A 25,085-nucleotide genomic window follows, 5' to 3' on the forward strand; every position below is an offset into this window, starting at 1 on the left:
TAACCATCAACTCTAAGGACAAATGGAAATACAGGGATTCTTATCTGTGGTCAGGGTGACTGAAGGCTGAGCAATTCTCCCAAAGCCAGCTCACAGGACCCAGGGTGCAGCAATTTGGGCAAAAAGTGTGTGGAGCTCAGCCTGGTCCTGGTTCCTCCACTGCCCTTCAGCTTCCTTAGCACCTTGGTGCCAAGCACAGAACAGGGTCTGTGGGTGCCCCAGCTCAGAGCCAAGGCTGCTGCCCCAGAGACAAAAAAAAAAGCCCTTACAGTACCAACAATTGGTCAATGGCAAAGCCTAGAGGCTGAAACTTTTCTAAAGTCACTCAGCAATGGACGTGAAAGGGAAATGTTGCTCTGTGTTATGAATACTTTTGCTCCTATTAAAAATATCTGCTGTTTCAAAGCAGGGTGAGGAGTCAGAAATACATTGCCAAATTTTGAAATATCTATGTCAATAGCATATACACACTTTTTCCTATAACTTACAATTTATCTCAAGTTTCATAAGTTTTAAGTGATCAAAGCACTGTGAGAGGAACCTCCTCAAAGTACATTTCAAGTAACTTGTGCTCAGAATCTCTCTTTGCTACACAAAAGTAGTTTCTGTTTAGCCCTGATTCCACCTTTTAAACCACCTTCCAGTCATAGCCAATCCTATTATTTTACTCAAAGAGTACATTAAGTACAAAAGCTCATGAAAACGTCATTGAATAAATGAGCCAGAGTAAGTTTGACAAAATAGGACATCAAATTGCACCTAAAGCACTTCTGCCATGCCAAAGAACAACCATTTGCCTGCAGACTGGCAGAACTGTTAGAGCATCAGAGAAAGTGAAATCACTCACTCTCCTCATGAACATTCAAAAGAAAACTGTGAAATTAAATTTTTCTTACAGTTGTAATACTCTGGTCTCGTTCAGCCACAGATGTGGCATTGATAACATTGGAACATTATTCCTGTTCCCTTCCAAAATGCAGTGTCTGGTGTTACCTCCATTCATCATACATTTTGCCATCATTATGGCACTAAGGCCACAAGTGTACCATCTCCAGATCATAATGAGAAGTGGTGAAAATTATTTCTTTTTCCACTTTGATATCACCTCTGTCATAGTGCAAATTAATTCTGTGTCATCTGGGAACACATATAGTTACACTACTTTAAGAAATATGTTATGCAACTCTACTTTGACTTCTCAGTATTCTGGTACACGTTGTTCCTTGATAAGCCTACTTCCCATTTAGGTACCAATTAATGAATATGAGGCCTGAGTAACAGCCCTGTGAAGCAATGAAAAGGCAGACAGTCAAAATGAGAGTGGAGTGCATCCTGAATGTCTGCCCAGACTACACATTCCCTATGGGATAATAAAGCAGTTAAAAAAGAGAGCACTGGAATGGCTACTCTATCAAATTAGAGTATGTAGAAAAGGTCAAAGCAGTAGAGCACAATGATATAATTCACAGATTATACAAGGCATTAAAATTCTGATATGACATTCTTTGGGGAAAAAAAAAAAGAAAAAGATTGTAACAAGGACAGAAATGGCAGGACATTAATCCTTTCCCATGACAACATTCATACCCAAATTGGAAAATGTACAACTCCAACCCTTGTTAAGCATTTACTAAGACTGGTTACATGGCTTAATTTCAGATACCACTTATTGAATCCCTGTCAACAGCTGCTGATTATATTTAATGGAGCTGCACAAGGGGATGAAGTTGAATGGCACAATTTAGATTTCTAAGGATATACACAAGTTCATGGGACCAGCCTCCTGTTTCAGCACACAATTGCACTTGCTTCATACAAGCCTGAACAAGACAGAGATAAAAGTTAAAAGTATTTGCAGTAGATATGTGAACAAGCACACTTGAATGTATAAAATTATGATGATGATGATGATAATAAGAGTCTCCCTGCAGGGCCTAAATTTGTTAGTGAAGACTGAGGAACAATCCTATTTCCTAGCCAAAGCAAAGAAAGACATGGTCACCTTTCACTATAAGAGTTTACACATCTAATATTAAACATGCCAGGACAAGGGAGTGTAACAAATATAAATACAATAAAATTGCAATTGAGGAGCCTGATGAGAAGCAGGGAAATCAGCAGGAAGATTCCCACTGCTTGAATGGGCATCGTATCAAGCTTTTGATCACCTCAATTATTTCCCTATAATTTACAGGTTTTATTTAATAAATGAATAATAACAACTAGACCAAGCTGAGGCTCACCCCAGCCATTTCCATTCAACTCACTTCCTGTGTGTCACAACAAAAAATCCTTTGCAAAACAATTAGAGACAAAAATAAAGCAGTGGCTGTAGTACACTGTGGAACAGAAATCCACAGCAGCAGCACATAGAGCAAGCCCACTTTGGTTTAGGCAAACATGGGAAACTTTTGAATAAGATTCTTTCTTTAAAATTTAGAAGTGAAGGAAACAGTGAAATTCAATAGTAAATTCACCTAAAACTACTTTGATTTTTAATATAGTTAAAATTCTCAGAATAGTTATCTGGGGAATACTTAAAGTCCAATTTTTCATTAACATTACGCCACGTTCCTTCATCTTTGACACATTGGTAGCATTAAAGCTGGTTATAGAATTTTCAGTCAGAAAGGACAGAAGTTACAAAGAGCTTCCTTTTTCCTACCAGTGCCACAATTCTAATATTTTACATCCCATTATCTTTGGTGATTAGAGGTCAGTTTGTACACCTGCCAGGTGGTTTGGGTTCATGCTCTTACCTCATGAAAACTTCCCTGGGTGGGGGGGGAAATTCAGGAATAGAACCATAAAGAATATTGTGTTTGATGATATAACATGCTAGCTTTATCATTTCTTTCCTGACTGTAGAGCCACAGCAGGTGAAACAGTTATCGGTGTGTTCTGCAGCAAACCTCAGAGGCAGGATTTCTTGCTCCAGACTTTCCATTTGGCCCATGACTGAGATTGATTTGCCTTTATTTCTTGCAATCCTCTTTTGTACTTCAGAGGCAAAGGAAGCTGCACCACAGCTCAAATGTTTAGGCTGGCAACTTCAAAGATACACTCTGCTAAACACTGAATGGGACCCTGGCCTTTAAGAGGACGCATCATTTACTAGTAACATATTTTAAAGCTACATATTTAAAGAAATTGTCAGGGTTTTACCATTTTTGGACATTTAAAACCTGCTTGCTTATGTAGAACATACAGGAAAGACCAGAAACCTTCAATTTAAAGTTATCAAATAAATTCTTTCTACTCTTCCAGTGTGCATCCCTAGCTGCTAGCAGTATTAGTTGCATAAAATATTCCAGCAACACAGGCCAGAGCACCAACAGAATGAGTTAGAGAATAATCTACTGTAACAACTCTTCAAATAAGAAATCACAAAATCACAGGATAATTTAGACTGGATGGGACCTGTGGAGGTCCATCTAGTCCAACCTCCTGCAAGACTAACTTCCAAGGCAGATGTGCTTGCTGAGGACCTGAGTGAAACATGCACAGGTACTACCCAGGAAATCAAATTTCCAGGTGAATGTTAGCCTCTGGTGTTAAGATCCTTGTTATGTTCTCTCTGGCCCTATGGATCATTCATGCTTTTTTTCAAAAGCTCTCTGAGCTGGTTAGAAATGCTGCTCAGAGCCTGCTTCCTGCTTAGCACAACAGAGGATGGAGCTTGACTGGCATGTCTAGAGCAATTATGAGAATGCTAATAAAGCAACACTAACAGCTCTCATCATCAGAATGATGAAAATCCCAGTCTAAAAACAGATCAGCCCACCAAATTTAAAAGCAGACAGATATGTCAAATCATACATGTACACTCAGGTAAACAGCAGTAAAAGTCTTGACAAGAAGTCAGAGTTTTTGCTTCAAAGCAGCAATACATCACCAGATAGTCAGTACACTCAGAGGTAAGCATGGACCACTGATTTCTTTTCCCACATCCTCCTATAATAGTAATAATGTTGGTTGAAGTCTGACAATTACAAAACCATGTCCTGCAGAACATGGATTTTGCAGTGTATTAACATGGGGAAAAAAATCCTTATTGAGCTACTAAAACTTAATCCAACACACATTTGAATGATTGAGGAAGTGTTTTATTTCTGCAGCTCCCCAGGGAGTCTTGTCCAGGCCTCAAGAGATCTGAAAACTCTGTCCACCCAGAGCTCTGCAGGGTTCTGACACACCAACTCTGCTGAAGCACCTCTGGAACAATGTGCAGACACCAGACAGCTTTGTTTGCTTTTTATTAAAGGTGCCTAATAAAGTCACAAATGTTCTTACTGGCTAAATCTCATAGCAGGAACTACATTGTGCATGCAGTCAACTGCTCTGCTGTTATTTAAAATGAACAGAATCAAAGCTTTTCTTTCATCCAGGCCATTATTATTTACATCTTGAAGTCAGCACTATACTGGAATAAAAAACTGTCACCAGGTGCACTCTTTTCTTTCTGGCAAATTAGAGCTTTGGTGCAAAATACATAAGGCTATTTGAAGTCAAGAGAGTTATGCCATGGATAAATCACCCTGGTGATATTTTACTATTTCAAGCCATTACAACACAAGCTTTGGCTTGTCTCTGTGATACACAGTGCAATGTTCTTTAGAGAAGTAAACTGTGCCTCTTGCAAAATGTTTCAGATGGGAGTCTCTTTACTGTCTTTTCCCATTCCATTTTAAATATTTGATATGTATGTCTTCAGGGAAAGACCTCTCTATTTGCAGTGCCTTTGATTCAAAGATATTGCCATCTTCTTCACTCAGGAAGTGCAGCACACATATAGCTTATTACTGGGGAATCTGTGAGCTGAGATGTGGCATATTTTCTACCCTATATGCTAGGCAAAAAGCAGCACAGAGCATTTGGTGTCTTTTACCACTAAAAGAAGAGAGATTGACCTTGCACAGTAGAAGAGAAATACATTTCCAGCATTAACTAAGCCAAAGCTCCTGGGAAGCATGTGGTGGCATCAATTTCTTTTCCACCACTAGTACTGATGTGTGCACTGCTTCAGGAAAAGGTAGAAAGAATAGAGGCCAGAATTTAAGAGCAAAATCACAACAACATGAGGACAATTCCATGTACACTGTAATATTTAAAATTGTATCACAAAATTGCAATGGATAGCAGTACCCCATTGTATGCAAATCATTGATTATGATCAATTTAAGCCCTGACAAGCTACATTGCATTACAGATCATAACACTGAAATTATGTCTCCAAAGAGATGAAATGGGTATAAGAAGAAAGATATATAGTGTGTATTCAGTTTCTTTTGTTGTTTTATGAGACCACAAGACAGAAAAAAGTTAGATCTTAGATGGCCATGTGACAATAAAACCACTCTGTTCTCTTTTGTGCAGTTATATTGATCTTGCCACATACAAATGCAGTCTAATTTTGGTTGCCTGGTACAAAGCAACAACCAATTCATATTTTATAAAAGCTCACAGTGCATATTACCTCCCATTCTAATATGCTTTAGATAAACCAGTTCCTTGTCACTAAAATCCACCAACTTCTGAAGAAAACACGACCATTTCACACCAATACTGGGACACAGCCTTGGACAGTGCTGTCCTAGCTCAGACTGGGTCTTGTGGCAAGTGAAGGACACCAGGCACTGACTGAGCACCAGCAGCCACAGCTGGAGCTGCTGCTCCACTCCCGGCACAGAGGATCCCCCCTGTACGTGCCCGTGACAGGGACTGGGATTCAAGCTCTGTGTTCACAGCGCAAAGGAGACAGCAGCTACCAGAGACACAAACATTAAACTGGAGATGCACAGAGACTTAATCCAAAGTCACACCACTAACTGGGCCCAAAAGAAACAACAACTCATGACTGAGTGAAAAAAATTCTGATCTTCGGACGGAAAAAAAACCCCAAACCACTTTCACCACCTAGAAAATTCAGAGTGGGGGGGGGGGGTTGATGTTGCTGCTGTTGTTTTTGTTTTAGGTGTTTTTTGGTAATTTAACATTATTGATAATTTCAATAATGAGACTCTAAACATATTCCAGCTCCCTATTGGGACACTGCAATCCTGTTATTAATACAGCTGTTGTTAAAATATCAGTCAGGTGACCTTGCTTTGCCAATTAAGAGGAATAACCATTAATAATGGTTGCTAACTCTCTATAATTATGAGATTAAGTGGTACCACATTGCACAGCTTTCCTGTGAAAATTCATGCCTGGCATTGTAGAGAAGAGCATCCACAGGATGCCAGGTAAAGGAATATGTACTTGCCTATTATTGCACACATATCTCAGAAGTGAAGGCTTTTGGACTCTGGCCCAGTGAAAGCATGGAAAGACTCAAAAATAGATCAAGTAACGAGCCCTATAAATACATTATGTATTTTTTCTATATTATTTATAGAATTTTATCATCACCTAGTTTTTTACATTGCTAGAAAGTTTTTCAGATCCAGCACGTGGAACCTGTTCCACTCAGCCCTGTCCTACTTGGCTGTGTAAAGATTCCTTCTTACCCTGACCCCTAAAGAAAAACATTTTATTACTACATGCAAAATAATTATTGACAACAGAACAGGAGGGAGGAAAACAATCCCATTTATAGCTTATCTTGTGTGATGAACATGTTAATAAAAATGAATTACACTGAATTACTTGAGCAAGTGTAAGAGCAAAATTCAGTTTTATGTTCTATATACACTAGAAGCCACAATCTTATTTTCTATTCCACTTATTGTGCCCTCAGCTTGCAGAAGATGAGCAATCAAAAACTCTTTGCCTCAGCTTTAATTGCTCACATATCCAGTGTGTAAGTGCTTATGTAGTAATTCTTCTGATACACATTTTAAGTGTCAGTTTTCTCATTTTTTAGAGTAGTTAACATAGACCTCACATAATCACCTTTACCCATTATCAACACTGCATTGTTCTTTTTCTAACACTTAAACCCTCTTTTATAGCACATGCTTATGTAATTGCAGAAGAGATCTGGTTTAGAAGACTAAATCTTTGTTTCTTTCACTTGTACCATTCAGAGATATTTGGTAGAGGGATAAAATCTCTGAAAACAGCAAGTTTATTCCAAAAGAACTGGATGCATTCCTCGGCAGCTAAAAATAGTGCGTGAAATACAGGAAAATAAACTTGTATTTTCCCAGTCTTTTACCTCCTGCACAGAACAATGAAGTCTGTTGAAGAAAGGTTAAATGATGACCATACAAATATAACTTTTTATAGCAATTTCAGCTACTTTAAACTAATTTGAAGTCACAAAACTCTTTTTGGTGCATCAATGAGTTTTACTATGACAATGATGATATGATAACCTAAGTTATTAGAAAAAGTAATTTCCCAGTTATTGTATCTAAAGGCAGTAATTACTATTTCAATAAAGAAAATGAGAACTATTAGGATGGCAAAATAGAAGTAAATTAGCTTTATACCCTACACTCAATTAAACTATCATAGCAAGAAGGCAATGAATTAAGGTAATTTGAGGGAAGGAATGGGATTTTATATAACAAAGTGTTCCAACTTTTTGAAAATCTACTGAAATCAAGCCTAAGAGCAGCATTAGCTATACTAACACCTGCTAAGACCCTATGGAAAAATAGCTTTATAAAATATAAGTGATGTCTGTTCACAGCTCTTCCTGTGATTCTGACACTGAAAATTGACAGAGCTGGCCACCACAAGGACAATCATCTGTGCTGATCTCCTCCATTGCAAAATAATGTAAATTGGGGTACCAAAACCAGAGACTCCCTTTATTAAAAAAAAAAAATCAGAACCTTTTAGGAACTTCCATAAAGCTGAAGCACTTCTTTTCTATTATCAAATTTTAGATACTGTACACTTTGCACAGACAATCAATACAGTTTCCATGGCCTGTTTTTAAATAGGAATCCAGAATGAGAAACCTGTTTCGGAAATTCTTTTTTGCATGCTTTGAAGCAACCCAAATATTTAGTGCTCATATCTTTTTTATGATTTTTCACTCAGCTTTAGGAATTATTAATTTTTAACTAAATATGTTTCTATTACATTACACATAAGTCTAAAGTCCTTCATGAAAATATCTACCCATCTCTTATTTTATGCCAATTCCCACAAATTTCCTGTTTGTGACTCCTAAGTTCTGTAGTAAGACAGATTTATTTGCAATTTTTGTTTTCTGAATGTTTTATATTGTTTTATACAAACAATATTAAAGAAATAAAATATCTCAGTGACATTTTTGTAACAACATGGGCTTGGCTACCAAATTCTAAGAGCATGGAAAGACAACTGATCAGTGGTGAGTTTTAAATAAAGTGAATGAGTCTTCAGCAAGATGGCTGTTCAGGTACAAACTGTGATTTTCCTAAATCTCAGACTGTCTTCAGTCCCTTCTGGTTTAGAGAACACTGTCCTTTCTAATTAGGCAACCAATGCAAAAAGGAAAAAAAAAAAAAAAAGAAAAAAAAACCACTAAGAAACTAAGTTGTAACTCTGTTTGGCTATTAACGTGCAGCACAGTTACACAAATTACTGTCAATATTGAGTATCTTTAAGCTTTTAGTACCTGCATTTTTGCATCTACAACCTCTGTCTATTGGACTCCAGCACCTAAATTTCACAGTTTGCATGAACCTGTTTTGTTTCACTGTTGAGCCCCTTCATCAGGCATAGAGCAGTAATGAAGCAGGTTAATGAGTCTCCCACATTATCTCCTCAGGAGTGGTATGTAGCAGAATATTTCCCATATTAGTGCACCGTGGCTGGTGTGACATTTAATGGTCACCAAATATAATTTCTTTTAGTGAACCTGACCTAAGAATTGTCTTCAGACCTCCAGGAGATGTAGGAAAAATTAATATTAACTTTCAGAATATTTAAGTTAGTGTAATTTAAGATATTAAAATAACCTTCAAGTTTTCAAGTGGAAGAGCAAGACAGATTTTCTAGGCTAAAAATTTGTAATTTATCATGTATGCTGCTCCAAAAGTGAATCTGAAGTATTCAAAAGATAAACTCAAAAATGATCTTTACTTTCACGAGGTGAATGTGAATAAGAACATAACATTTCAGCTGGAGAGTTAGTCTCATTTTTTGCCGTAGTTGTCAATCTCTGTTTTATTTTAGCTCACAGTTTCAGAAGGAGTGTTATTACCTTCTTCACCTTTTAGAGGAGCAAGTTGGAAAAATTACCATCTCTCCCAGAGAAGGTTCATAGGATTTCACCCCATATCTTTAACAAACTAATGTTCTTTTATATAATGATCTTTCCTCAAAAAAACTGGATACAATCTCTCTGTCAGAAAAGTTTGGTTGATTACAGAAGCCAATCTTTTTCTAAAACTTACAGATTAGAATCAGGCTAAATCCTTGATTTTTTTTTTCAGAATAAGGCCCAATTATTTGTCTTAGCATCTGAGCTTATGAAAAGGGTGGTAAGTGATTCTGACCACCTGAACTGGCCACAGCATTCTTTCATCAATACCTTCAAATATTGCTTTCTCTTTTTTAAAATTTCAGAGCTCACACTTCCTCTGGAAATTGGCACTGGACTAGTCAGCCACTGGAATTGAATCCCTCTCCATTACCACCACATTTTCCCAGGCAGCTACATATACCAAATTTTGAGTAGCTATCTTTATCAATGTTAAATGCTGGAGATTTTCCATTCCATTTTTTAAAAAATAAAACATAACCCAAGCAGGTTTAACACTGGTAGCAGTGACTTATCTCTATGCCTAATAACAGTAACATTTATCATTACTCTGCATATATATGAAATATTTCAGACCAAAGAAAAGGTCTCAATGCAAAATAAAGATTTTTAAGTCTCAGGAAATAGGAGTTATGTCTCTCCAATGCAATGTCCAGAATCAAATGTTACACAGTCTATCAAATGCAGGGTGGTAAGAAGACACTTGAACAAAAAAGACTGTATCCAAAATCCAACATGACATTGCAAGAAATGCCTTTTTCCCCCCATCATATTAAAGTCTGAAAATTCATTCTTGGAAGAAAGCCCACTAGTGAGGCAGCAGTGTATTTAAACTATTGAAAAGCGGTAATACCACAATGCACTGTAGTCCTGGTTCAAAAGAAATATTACTGTTACTACCAGAAATATTACCTCCTTATTTCTTTGATTACTGTGCTTGTAGCACACTCAAGCAGTTGAACCAACCTTTCTTGATTTATTGTGTATTTCACTGAAGGGAACATTCTACCTACTAAAAGTAGGTATTAAAAATCCAGTAAGGAAATTTCTCAGAAATTCAACATAAACTCTTCCTACTAAAAAGAAAATTCAATAAGGGCACTGAAATATTATACTATACAGCACAATCTCATTTGATATAGATAAGCCAATTAAATATTTACTGTTCCTGGCTTCCTGTTTATTACTAAGGCCTAACACAATGAAATCAGGTTTTAAATGACTATATTTTATTCACCATGATAAAATTACCCCCCAAAAAATCAAATACATTTTAAATTGTAAATCACTTTTATTTTCCTTATTTTTTTTTTCAATTATAAATGAATCACTTCATTGATTACAATTATAATTGTGCTAAATTATTCTGGCAGAATAGGAATATCCAAAGATCTCCAGTACTGTTACCAGGGTGAAAACTTCACCAGTTTCCCTCAAGGTGAATAGCACATAGGTATTATAACCTAAGTCCTGTGGTATTGAGAAAAACAGATCCCACCTCGGTACTGTCTGAGATGGCTCAGACTGGCATAATTTTATTCAAAATTTGGTCATGACTGCAGAAGTTTCACCTGGCTCAACTTAGAGCAACATTCCTCCAGCTTCTTGTACATGCAAAGGAATTGAAAGGTGGACCTGAGCAGAAAGTCATTATCTCCAATGAAGATAAATTTCCATATTACAGAAGATGTATTTGGTTGTGTTGATTAGTTAATAATTATCTGTTTGCTGCTTCCCTATCAGGCATCCAGACCTTCACAAGTCTCATTTTTAGGGTAAGTCTTCTTGATTATTTTACTGAAAATGTTGGCAACTCAGATCAAAGATACCTGAGAGCTGAGTGCTGCAACTCTGAGCAAGCCTCCTTGGGGATCTACCAGCCTTCATACCCAGAACCTACTGAAGTAGGAAATAAATAATCCATATTTAAATCCAAAAATACTAGAAACTGCTCAATAATTTATTTTAGGAGCTTTAAGTATTTCATGAGACCAATAAAAGAGAGAGGGTTAACTCCTTCATGATACTTATCTCTCATATATAACGTGGTAGAGATGACAATGAAGATATTCTATATTAACGTTGCTGCAACATTTTGCCAAAGCATGTGAGATTTTGTTACCTTTGTGGGATCAGACCGAAGGGATTTTATAATTTTTCATTTATTTCATATGCACACTGAGGTATAGGTGACAACACACTCTATCTAATGCTATTTCACTTCCTGAATCAGCCTGTAGATTTTAAATCTTGTCTTGTGATACAGAATGAAGGTAAAAAATAGTCATTTTTATCCAGTCCACTGCTATTACAGGGATGGGCCCGCCTGAGAGAATTTTTGCAAGTGGATTTGAAGGCAGTGACAGACCTGATGAGCAAAACAAGAGCTACAGTCAGACACCTTTCTGTGCCACAGAAACCCCAGAGAGAAGTGTCCATCTCCATGCCAGAAATGACTGATGGACAATACCTGAATACAGCAGAAATCAGACAGCCTATCATAAGTGCTCACACTTATCAATCCATAAGTCAGCATCCTCTTAACTGACTCAACAAATGTACTCCAAATTTCCAGCAATCATTGTTTACATTCATTGTATATGCAGATGATTTTTAATGGAAGTTTAACAGGTAACTAATCCTTAATGCCTTTCTAATTCTTCTGAATTTTTCTAAGCAAAAGGAGCCTGAAAGTCCTAACCACAGTTATAACATGCTTGGCAAGAATTTGGGCAAAAAATGTACATTATGCCTCTCTTACCTGGACAATATGGTATATCTGAAATGCTACAAAAACTTCATTCAGCAAACATGTATTTAATTTCATATTTTTATCATGGATTACTGCTAAAAGCAGACATGATGTGAAACTGAGGAAAGAAAAAATTTGGATTCCTTATGCAGCAGTAAAATGTAGGGGTGCAATTAAATGGAGGTTAAGATTTGGAGTGCATTGTTCCTAACTACAACAGAGAGGCTGAAAGGTAAATTTTACTGGGGGACATTTGCACAGAGTGTCTTTACAATCCTATAGAGGACTAACAGATTTTTTTTAAGGAAATATCCCTGAAAATGCATACTTTATACACTCTTCTGCAGTAAAAAATATGTGAAATCTCCAGAATGCAGAAAATGCCAATTTGTCAAAGAATTGACAGTATGAAAAGGCACATAGGTACCACTGAAAGTGTGGAGTATTTGGGTATGTTCTGGACTATTTGTGGCACTGCTGAGGTACCATCCTCACTTTCTGCATTTCAGAGTAAATGCAGAAAGGCAAAGTCTTAGTGGAAAAAAGTGCACTTTTAACAACTATTATAAAGCATGCAAGTAGGGTGGGTCTGTCTTCTGCCTGCATCCAAAATGTGTGTTTTGCTTCAAAGCACAGCAATCTTTGAAAGTTCCTATGTCTTTGCATGTTTCTGTTCACAGTTTTCATGGAAATATCAGCTAAACACACACCTCACACCTAAATATTCCTGTAGCCTTCCTCAGGTGTGGGAGACGACTGCAGCCATAAAAAATGTTTAATCACCAAAGGATCAGCAGGTGTTAGAGAATCCACTGAGCACTGTGAAATACTCAGCCAAGGGCTGGGGTTTGCAGTTACCAAGCACACACATAAACCCACCCACAAACTGAAGGACACTGCACAGTTCTCACTGCCAAAAAAACAAAGATGCTCCTCAGGCAGCAACTCCAGTGGGACTCTCTACTCCAGTAAATTCCCAAATGCACAAATGGATTTTGTCCCTAAATTGCCTTGCACATACTGGAATGCCAAGTAGCTCACCCTCTTTCTCATCATGTGTCTTGGGGAAAAACATGACAAATTAGTGATTTATTATCTGATTTCCCAGGCTGGTTATTGGGTAGCTGTACCCTTACTCACAGAGCAGGATTACTGAGACATCAAAGCTGGAACTTGCATTGAATATAATAGTGCACCTTTACTAACTGAAATTTAGAAAAAAAAATAGTTTCTTAGTAAGAGTTGAATGAAATGGTAGGGAGAAGAAAAAAAGTAATTACTTAGACTTAAGTAGCCTAACTAGAGGACTTTTTTTGAATTTAACATGTAATTCTATACCACTGCCCACTACCACAAATATCTTCCACATATTCAAGCACTAGTAAAGTCCTGTTAATGGAGTCCACTTTTCTACATGACCTTATATGAAAAGCATAATTCACAAAAGAATGGTCCTTGAAGCAGAGGGCAATAATAACTTTACAGCAAAACTGCAGTGCAGTTATTGAGGTGCAACTCCACCAAACTGAGGACAATTATTTCAGATTTGTGGCGTTTGACTAGAGCAAAATCTAGTTACATCTATTGTAACAGGTGACACAAGTATTTGGAGGCACTTTGAGCACTACTAACTTCAAAATCAAAATGTGCATGTGCTATCCACAATGTCATTTCAAACTGCATTTACCACTCAGTGGCAGGTATCTATAATTTCCAAACATTTCAGGCATGCTTCCTATTCATTCTGCTTCCAGAAGTAGACTGCTAGCCTTCATCAAGTCAGCTTGTCACTGTGAACAAATGCAACTTATCAATGTCAAGACTGTATAATAAGACAGGAAAGCAGAAAACTGCTTGAAGCCTCTTTTTTATCCTGAAATAAACAGCTCCAGAATATTTATAAGCTGAGTATTTCTATTCATCTCAGGTATTGATTTGAAGTGACACATTAAAAAAATATATGGATAATAATTTAAGCCAGAAACAGAAGTCCACTAACATCAGGCTTTTGGTTAAGGCACCCAAGTCTTCTTTATATATGTGGTCTTTTTTATATATATGAGACACAGATGTCAGACAGTTCAGAAGTCCTCACTCAGCCTCTGGTGACATCTATTACATGAGTTGTCCCACTAAAATTATAATGTTCTGAGAGTTACAAGATTCCTAAATTCACACTGCTGCTGAAAGGTTGGAAGGGGCTGATTTGGGACCAGAGTAAATAATCCTTGGGTTTATATACTGAACAAATCTGCTATTTTTAATTTCTGATTTTAATTACTGAACAAATCTACTCATGTAGAAACATTGACTGCTGTATAATTCATTATTTCTTGCTTAATATGGTTTATTACTGATTTAGGGGCAACAAAAGTGTACTGTTTGGGCATTTATTTCATTCCCAAATCATTTAAAGCTAAATAAAGACATAGTCTTGAGGCCAGACTCACCTATGCAGATGTCACATCCAAAAGTGAATGAGGTTGGTTACACAAGTCTCAGTCACAAAACTGGACTGAGGGTTTTGCATTATTTTGTGCAGGTTTTGTCCTTTTGTGCAGCATTCACACACACAGGAGCATCCTACATGAGACATTGAACCCACATAAATTAAAGATGCAAGTGAAGTCTTTGGATTTGGGACACTTTTTCCTGTCAACTAGCAAAAAAATAAAAATCAGCATTTTATCAAGATTTACAGTGACAAGGTTGAAAATGCCAAAGCAGCACTCACAAGGCATTTTAAAATTTGCAAACAACATGTTTAAGTGACATACAAATTTAAGAGCTTGGAAGGAAAATAAAACCAAAAGGTAACAGTTATATATTTTCGGCACTACAGTGTCAACCATGTGGGAATACAAATATTCTTAAGTTAAATAAAGTCTTATTCACAATTATGTTTTCACTACAAAAAGGCTTAATGAGACAGCTTAACTCAGAGAAAATAATTTCAAATAGTGTTCAAGAAAACAGCCTACTTAAACAGCACGCCTTTGCCTCTATATGAAGTTGCAAACCAAGAACAGCCTCAGTAAACATGGAAAAAGGCTTCTTTCCATAATTTGTGCATCAAGTCCAGCTTTGCAGAGTCAATTTTACAACAAAAATCTAGATTTTCAGGTGCTACAATGATAATTGCAAACAATTTTGTTCTGAAAAATACATTATTTATACACACACATCCTCTCCCCATTAAGTTAATGTTACAATTCACTATAAAAGTATTGCAGCAACTGTTATTTCACTGGAGAAAAACCCAAATCCTCACAAAGAATAATAACATATAGCCTTTGGAAATCAGTAATTATCATATTTTAGTCAAAAAATACTTAGGATGAGAGAATTTCACTGCTAATACATATGAATGATTTCTGTTCCCTCACTTTTTCCTTTTATAAAAGGTTCCATTTAAGGAGAGTTCTGTTTTCACCCAGGGCAGTAATGGTCACTATTTAAAAAGGGTCTGGGATGCACTTATTTAGTGAGGTGCAGCAGTCAGTGTGGATTATTCCAACACCAGATCACACATAACACAGTCCTGACTGAAATGAGGTGTTTGGGTTATGTCAAATTGTTCTCACATGAGGATACTATTTCCTTGAGAAATACAATCTTTGTTTAGTGTACCAGCACTGTCTCTGCTGGTACACAAGTTTATTTTTAAGTAGGAAACCAATTTGTCATTTCTCATCACCCACTTGGTTGATGATGGCAAGTGCAGCAACCTTAGTGGTGATACTTTGCTCTTGGTTCCTGAGAAGAAAATGAGTTTTTTGCCTGAAATACCATCCCAAAGGAATGATGAACTCAGTGGCAGCAGCTGGGATACTCAGGGCACTTTTAAACATGGTCATCCCAGTACTGACCTACACTTCACCTTGAGACAGCTTTTGGAGAAAATAACAGGATTTCATAAGCTCTGCACAGCATATTTTATAGATTTCTGGCAGGTCTCTGATTCAGTGTATTGAACAACTTGAGGCATCTGATCAGGTGTCCTTGAAAAGACACATTATTGACAGAAGAGCTCCAAAAAGGGCAGGAGCAGGGTGGGCTGCTCCTACTGCCTCTTGTGTTATATTTACATGCGTTGAACCAAAGAGAAGATTCATTATCACACACAATTAAGCTCCAAAGCAAGCCCTCACCATAAATATTAAGGAGACTTCAACTCCAGAGCATGATCAGCTCAGTAGCCTCCAAATCAAGAGTATAAAAGCATAGCTGTTGATTGCTGGTTAAATATATTTACTGTATTCTCAGTAATTATATTCTTATATATGCTCTCTAATATATTCTCTAATGTGTTCTCATCGCTCAGGTGATGCCTTCAGCCACATCTACACTGATAAATGAAAAAAGGTTTCTGTCAACAAAATTAAAACACAGGATCTCTGATCATCCACCCTACTGCATTCTTAGCTTACTCTCTAATTCAGTTTTGACAAGTCCAGCCCTCTCCTTGCAATACAAATCTGCTCCAAAGGGGGAAGGCCCTAAACAATGTGGGACTGATCAGCCCATGCCTCTTGGCTTCTGATTGTAAGAAAGAAATACAAAAAAGCATCATGATAGTGACTAACTAAAGCAATAAAGAAATTGTGAAAAGCTTTCAAAACGTCAGCTCGATTCTCATTAGCATCAAGCAATTTCCAATTACTTTAGATGGTCTAGTAAAAACTGTTGCATCCCTTTTTACATATATTCTTCCATACAGCTGTATAGCACCTTCCATTTTACCAAATATTTAGCATCTATTATATTTTATCTCACACAAATTTTTCTAGTTTTTAGTACGTTTTTATAATGTCCTTATTGCACTTCAATGGCATATTATTTGTCCTTTAAAAATATCCATGCATATTCTGCATGGAGCACTAGGAATGCTCCAAGTTTAAACAACATGAAATTAATATTAAATGCTACATAAAATGTATGCATTTAACAAAATTAAGATTGTTAATGTAAATTGTAAAATTATTCAATAATAAAGCTAATTAACATCAATGTAAACAAACATTATGACAATTAGAACCTCTACTGTGTACCATCTTTCAAATCTCAAATTTTTTGGATGCTTGACTAAAAACACCAATCAATAAGCCAAATTCTGAGATGTTTCAGGAAGCAATGAAGACTTTAAGCTTTGCCAAATGATTTTATAACCCAACAATCCTGTCAGGAAAACCTTGGTGTGCATTTAGGTTTATAAATTATCAATGGAGAAGAACAGTAATTTCGTAGGTACTGCCTTTGTTGACACACCACAAATGGAATTGAACAGCAGCATTCCAAAAGCATCTTTTGGTACAGCCAAAGCTCTCTAATCAGGAAATCCTTATTTCCATTAAGAGTGAGACAGGAAATACAGTCAGAGTTTGAGTCTCAGCTAATAAGCTGTATACTTTCTTTGTTTAAAGCATGCTTGTGCAGAAGTATCACTAGGCCACAGTAATTCAAATTCTGGGCTAATTTTACATATAACAGCCATCCTGTGGCCTGCAAGTTGCAGAGAGGTATTCCTACACATGTACAATATTTCCTTTCATTTAAATGCACCTTTTCCCTATATATAACTCTATTAGCTTCTGTGAGAAGAAGCTTGACAAGCATTTACTCTGTGTACAACTGCAGCAACAACTTCCTAAAAACATTTCACCTCAAGAAATGGGTTTGACTCTAAGATTAAAATGCAACACTGTGCACAGCTAAGATTGTTTGCCCTTGAATTTACCCTTCTCCACAACACCATAAGCCCAACACCCCGTCCCTTACAGGGAGACCTTAAAATCTCCAATTCCCACACGTGGGGCTGCAGAGATTGAACAGAGATGCAGACTTGCCTAAAACTTCCCAACAATGTTTCCTGAATGGAGCACTGTGATGAATAAATGCAGAATTTCCTGTTTCAGCTCAGCCAATGTATTTTTAGAAGAGCAAATCACCTCAGCAGAGCACTATTTTCAGTTCTGACTCTAAGGAGCTTCCTAAAGTCTATTTTGCAGAGTGAATAGACAAGATGTGCTACTGACCTAAAAAGCAAGATTAGGTCGGTGCTGTGAACTGGATACCAATTTTAATGGGGTTATTGCTTTAGAATTTGGCTTAGCTTGCACCATTGCACTACTGACACAATTCCAGCCTCAGTATCTGTCAAGCCAACTTTCATTTAAACTGAGAGTTTGCTATTTTATGACTATGCTTGCTGTGAAACCAAAACCAAAGAAGCAACCATTTGTTATCAAGGTTTATTTTGATTTCCAAGGATTTCTACTTCAAAAGATGAACATTTCAATGGATTGAAAATAAGTAGTTTAAGAAACTGACACAAGGTCAAGTAGCAAGTATGAGCTCAGTAACTGGCAAGAGTGCAAGTACATATTTGGCATTTACAGAACCTTCAGGCTTAGTTTGATTAGTTGTTAAAATTATGACTTGTCTACAGGGAGAATCACAATAATTGGTATAGGTCATAGATAATCAAAAGTGTCTCTCCCAGTGGGATGAAACCTATTAAAATCAGATATTTAAATCTCTTTACACTTGCATATTCACTTCATGTGCAAAATTATTTGTCCCAAATCCTAGTCTCCAAGGAAGACTGCAGACATTTTTCACTGTTCTGTATTTTGTGCTAATTAACATTTTCAAGAGGTTTGAGAAAGATGAAGCTCAGTATACCCCAAAGAAATTACTCTTTTTAGATAGCAGATTTTTGCTTTATCTCATTGAAATAATCAACTTTAAAGCTTTAAATGTTTAGATTACTTCAGATAACATCTCAAAGGCTAATATCTGAAAAAACAATATTAAATGCAACCCATTATTCCTATTGTGAAGACCTGAACTGAAAAGGAATGTTAATCAGATCAATTTTGATTACTGATTGCAAAGAATGGCTTTGCTATTGATACAATTTTTGCATTTTTCCATCATAATAATTGTTATGACAAAGGAATCAGATCAAATGAAGCATAATTCTGTCCAGGAAAGTTTAAAAAAATTAGAAAACCAGTAGATAAATAACCAGCCAAGTTGTATGATGCCATTAAATTTATTTATGGGAAGTTAAAGTAACTATCAGTGCCTGATAAAACCCTATAAAAGCCAAATAGATGTTTAGATGACTGACAGCACCTGCCTGAACAGTGCAAAGGATTGGACACCACCCCAGACAACATCTTTGTCTCTAAACTGGAGAGACATGGATGTGGGGCATGCAGCACTTAGTGGGTGAGGAATGGTTTGGATGTTCACTCTCAAAGAGCTGCAGTCAATGGCTCAGTGTCCATGGGGAGACCCCAGTGCCAGGGCTCCTCAGGATTGGTACTGGGATGTCACTGCTCAGCTCATTTGTAGGGGACATGGAAGTGGGATTTAGTACACCCTCAGCAAGTCTGCCAATGGCAACCATGATTTTATGATTCTAAAGGAAAACAGCTCTCAGTGGTACAAAGCTTTAGACAATTAAATGCTATTCAACATAAGGGGCACCCTTAAGATATGACTTAGAAACCCACTGCTCAGATCACTGTATTTATGGTGGTTTTGTTTAAAAACAATAAAGCAAAACTTCTCTTTTCACCAGAACAATTCAACAAGAGAATAGAAAGGAATTTTGAATCGTAGCTGCCCCTGAAGACTACATGTAGCTTTTGACAGTTGCCCTAAACCTCAAGTTTGAGCTTTAAAACTTCAGCTTTCTGGCACCAGTTAATGACAGATAACTGTCTGTTTGCCAGCCTTGCCATTGGTAATGTCACTTCAATCAGCTGTTACAACAACTCCTTTAAATAATTATACAATATTTTTTTGCAGCTCTTCCATGATTCACACAGACATTCAATCTCTGAGAATGTTTTGCTTTGATTCTCTTCCCTCAAAGTGTAGAAACAATTCCTTTCTTGTAGTCCAGTATATTTATCCAGTGAATGAAAGTGTGGAAATGGAGAGCAGGAAGAAGGCAGAAACCATGGTTACTTGCCAGCCAAGTCAATATACTAAAACAGATGTTACTCACCTTGACAACATCCCAGCTCGTACAGTGCAGTAGCACTATTTTTCCTAATAGTTTCATTGTTATTCATTATTTGAAATATATTCCACATTTTGAAAATGTTATGAGAAAGATGTTTGATCTTTAAAGGATTTCATTCAGTCGAGGCTGAGCATGAATTCAGTCCCTGTGCAGAAAGGGATGCATGAGAAAGCACTGAGCAATCACCATTAAGCTGTTGCTAGTGATAGAATTTTTCTTACCAGTTTATAGTGGCATATTGCATAATTAATTACTTCTGATCTTGCCCAGGGAGTGTTCCTTTAGGTATCAATGTAAAATTGTTTATGGGCTGTGCAACAAATGGATTCATCTCAATTGTGGGAAAGAGAAAGTCTCCAAATCAGGGCAGGGCAGCAAAATGAGCACTCCAAAGGCATTTGGCACCAACAGAGATTATGCAGAGGCTGATTTGCCTAACCCTTTAAATGAAGTCCTGGCTACTTACCATGGCATCTATTAAAGCCCTGTGTTGCCATGACTATCTGCATCGTGTTTTAAGGGATTTGGTGCTGCTGTAGGCAGGGTCTGGAGCAGCAGTGTAGGACTGCAACCACATGGTGATAATGTGGGTCTACAGATAAATCCATCACCTGGGTCTACACATCAGTCCATCCCCTGCTACTCCTCAAAGAGCAAAGGGGAGACTGAACAGTGGGAACAAGGCACCCCCATGGTGGGACAGGGCAGCTGAGGACCTCTGATGGAAGAGGTACAATTTTCTTTAAATTATTCTACGTATTTCCTTTTTTTTTTTTTTAATGCCATGCTCTCTTTTTCTGTTAGTTTAGGGGACAGGGTTTGGTTCTTCTTCTGTCAATTCCTTGTTCACAGTTTCAACATGTCATCTGTTGTGGTAGTATGAAAAAGAAAGGAAAATTGCAACCTTCATTTATCAACCTTCTCTGTTAAGAGCCTTTAAGCCTTGACACTGAAGAGACAACTGAGCCAGACTGCTCACCAAAGTTCAATTCAGATAAACAATGCTGTGAACTGAGAGAGCAAGAGGACCTTTCTGAGTGAACCTGAGGGTAGTAAGAAATTGTGCCATGAGATCAGAAATGAAGAAATAGAAAACTGCTGAAGATACATCCTCAATTCAGACTCACTCTTGATTTTTATTCAAGTTTTAGGAGCCCAAGTATTTTAGAGAAAGCAGTTTTCCAGTTTCTGGACTGTACCTTAGTTACAGAACCATTAGTTAATGACTGCTGTGTTGGAAGCTCTCCACATTAAGGTAGCAGTATAATTAGTTTAGCTGAGCAATATGTTCAGTGGTAGGAGAACATGTCCAATAATGTTCCTTACCAGGAGTATCTAGCATTATCTGTCATTGCCCTGAAAAGGTTACTGAGCAATGCAATGCTTAAACAGACCTAAATCTTGTCACAGTCAAAAATTAGAATAAAGTTGAAAAGATTGCAGGAAGCCAGACTTCTGAACAACATTTTGCCATGATTTTTTCACGTGTTCCCTAAAAGAAAACCACAGAAAACACAATATCTGACAATCCTGACAGCATCAAGTAACAATTGTGTTTTTTTTCTTTTTAGTTAGTATCTAACAACTCTTCATTCAAGGAATCCTTTTTCTATAAAAAGACTTTTAAAATGTTCCTTACCCACTGGCAGATTAAAAACATTGTCATGTACTTTAACAATTTACAAAGAAGAAAGTTTTGCATTACCAGTGACTCCCTTATAGCACTTAACTTACTAGTAGTGGAACTTGGTAGAAATGTTCCTTGTTGTTTCAAACTTTGCTTCTAGTAAGCAGCCAAAACCCCCCAAACCTGAGGAGGCCATGCCAGTATTTTCTGAGAGCCCTGATCCTGATTCTCACAGCAAGCTATGGTTTTATATCTGGGTCATGAAAGGATTTTATTCTACTCCTTAGTGGAGGAATCCACTTTGTAGCTGGATCCTGTCCCTCTGTGTTGTCAAACACTGCCAACACACATCATCTGCCATTCTCCAAACTCTTACAAAGCCTGCTGCAAAGAGAAATATTAGAAAGAAATAAGCTTTCAGTTTCATGGTTAATAGCAGTATTGGACATTGCACCAATATTTTCTCCTAAGCAAAAATAAAGGTCAAAACCCCCCAAAGTTACCAGTGTTATGAAGAAAGATCAAAAATTCTTGCCAGTTCTGCTGATAACTCAATAAATCTCTGGCTGAGAGAAGCCCAGAATGGACAGATAAAACAGCTTCTAGTCACCACATTTATCTCCCCAAATGTCCAGTTGTAAAGAAACATAACACTGACATGGTGCCAGGTCCTCACACCACAAAATCAGTAATTCTTTCAGCAACTATGTTATAATCTAATGATGAAAATACTTCAAAACTGTGGCCTCTGAAAACAACTGAAACACCAATATTTCAAAATTGACATGGTGGGAATGATGGAATTGGCTGTCAGAGAAATGCCTTATTGTGAAGGAAAGCCAACAGCCAAACAGAATAAATTCAGGGTAATTGCATTGCAGAATTCCCCTGGATTTTTTATTACCTGCATAAAGAAAGAAAGGATTGTACAAGTGAAATACAACTAACCAATGCACTGAGCATGAAATATTGAGATCACTGAAAAAATATTTTTAAGCACAAATTATTCTTTCAAAGAAACTAGTCACAAAATCCCAAGAGTTCCTGAGTTAGACACAAACATCATGCAAGAGGTCTCACAAGGTAACCACTCTGATACTGTATTCTTACATGCTTCTCAAATTCAACATCCTTGAAATTAAAAGAAAAAACAAAACTAAACCAAAACTAAAACTTTTCCATTTCAAGAAGAAAAAGTGCATGACAGTGTCAAAGCTCACCAAAAAGAAAATTACAAATAGCCAAAGACTAAAAATATAGTGAACTGAAAGCCAGCTGAGAGAGTAAACAAACTACTTTAACAGCTGTGACTTTAAAAGCCTTCCTCCTACTTCATTATCTCCCCAAAAGCTGAAAGGGATAAACAACAGAGCTTTAAAGGAACAGCAGGAGTAGAAGAAGTCTTCAAACGTGGAAGTAACATCCACAGCTTCATAGAGGAAACTCGGGGTGTTGGAGACACACATAAGTGCTTTGGAAAGAGAAAGAATAAGGGAAGTGATAATATCCAGGGCTTATAAAAAAATTATCCAGGGTAATAAACCTTAAAAAGAATTGCATGAAAATTTCATAACATTGAGAGACTGGGTGATAAAATGCCAATTGAAATTTAATGTAGATAAATACAAAAAATTGTAAATAGGGATAAAAAGGTAACCATAGTACACCAGCAGAGTACTCAAGCTCATGCTACTCAAGAATAGCTCATGGATCTTTCCCTGGAACAACAGCAGGTCATCCAGAAGGCAGTAGGATGACAACCAGACTGCCAGGAATTTCTAGCAAAAGAATGGAGAAAAGGACAAAAAATAATAGAATTATTCTACTACATTAATTCTTGTTATTCCTGCATCCCAAACAGCACACGTAGTTTTGAGTGTTCCATCTCAAGAAGGGAATAATAATAAATAAATAAAAGGGAAAAGCAACAAGGATCATCAGAAACATAAAAAGGCTTTAATACAAGGAGAGTTCAAATGGAGTCAGACTCCTTAGCTGAGGAAAACTGCCAAGTGAAAAAAGGATGAATAGGAATGATTAGTCACTACTTCTCATAAAACAAGGACTAATGGACACCAAGTGAATTTTTCAGGCAGCAGATTTAGGACAAAAGGAGTATCTATTACACACACAGGTAAATAAACTGTTGGACTGATTGACAGAGTCAAGGATGAAGATGGATTTAAAAACTGATTACACATGTTCAAAGGTGATTAACATAAGAGGCTGAATGCAACCTCCTCCAGTTTAGCAAGCCCCGGGACTGCACTCTGTGTGACATTTTGTGTTCTCACTGCTATTTTTTCAGAAAACCCTTCCTAACCTTTGAGGTTGCCATGATACAATTTCAAGTATGGTCTCTCCATATCCAAATCAGCAGAACTGGAGGAGCAGCCAGCTTCAGAGCTGGGTGAAACAGCAGTGCAAGGGCTCAGCACACATCTGGAACATCTGGCACAGTTCTGTGAGCCTTGGGCATGGACCCAAACCAGCCCAACCTTTCAGAAGGTCCCAGCCACGTGTCCATGTGCTGCCCAGGGAATAAGGAGATGTTCAGCTCCCAAGGATCCCAATCCCTGCTCTGCAGGGCTGTGCATCCCCAGGATCAAGCACAGACTGGTGTGGCCCAGCTGTGACACCTGCAGGAGCTGTCCTGCAGGTGACTCTGCACGGGAATTGTGCACATGAGTCATCCACAGAATTCCCTCAGAATCCAGCCCTGCTGCTCAGCTGTATTTTCTGGACACTGTTATTTAATATTTGTAACTTTTTAGGTATTTATATTTAATATTGGTAACTTTTTTTTTTCTTTAAAGAAACAAGGCTGTTTGTGGTCTTAAGTCAAAATATAATGTTCTTAGAATAATGAGCAATTATAAGCACAGTCACTCCACATAGTCACAACACTTGAAACTTTTGCTTTTCAGTATTTTCTCTTCCATAAATAATATTTTTTAAAAGCCCCCACATGGCCTCCTTTATTCATTAGCTACACATTATATTCATCACTGTTCAACACTTATTGTTGAATTACATTTTACTAACAAGACAGAATTCCACTTCCTCTGAAATTTGCTTCCTTTAACTTCATAAAACGACTTTTTTTCCCCTTTTGGGACATTTCAAAACATTTAACGTTAATTAACCTCCAAAATAAATTTTAAATATCAGATACATGCTGAAGGAAACCAAAGGTGCTTTATAACACAAAGATCACATCTGGAAACTCTGCACAGAAAAGAAGCACTTCTCTTTTCATTATTTTCTAGAATGAGTTCAAGTACATTTCTGAGTCACAGACATACTCAGTAAAATTAAATGACTGTATATAAAGCAGTATAGTTTTGTGCCTAGGAAGCAGAGATAACTCTTTTATGTAGTACCTGCTAAAAGCTGCTACCCCGAATAAGATTGATGATTTTAACCTTTCACAAGACCTAAATGATAAATTTGGTCAAGG

General features: G+C 37.1%; 1 protein-coding gene and 1 long non-coding RNA gene across 2 annotated transcripts in view; both read right to left on the reverse strand.

The window, feature by feature from the left end:
* DPP10 (dipeptidyl peptidase like 10) overlaps nt 1-25,085 on the reverse strand; it is a 430,530-nt gene that overhangs the window by 328,303 nt on the left and 77,142 nt on the right. The gene's annotated exons all lie outside the window — the stretch shown is intronic.
* The window catches only part of LOC135309189 (uncharacterized), a 55,979-nt gene continuing 52,219 nt past the window's right edge, over nt 21,326-25,085 (reverse strand). Inside the window, exons 3-4 of the long non-coding RNA XR_010369489.1 lie at nt 21,733-22,009; nt 21,326-21,490 (exon numbers count right to left, since the gene is read on the reverse strand). This is a non-coding gene — a long non-coding RNA (uncharacterized LOC135309189). The remainder of the gene's footprint in view (nt 21,491-21,732; nt 22,010-25,085) is intronic.

The sequence above is a fragment of the Passer domesticus genome, chromosome 10 (genome assembly GCF_036417665.1).
Source record: "Passer domesticus isolate bPasDom1 chromosome 10, bPasDom1.hap1, whole genome shotgun sequence".
Classification (NCBI taxonomy): Eukaryota; Metazoa; Chordata; class Aves; order Passeriformes; family Passeridae; genus Passer; species Passer domesticus.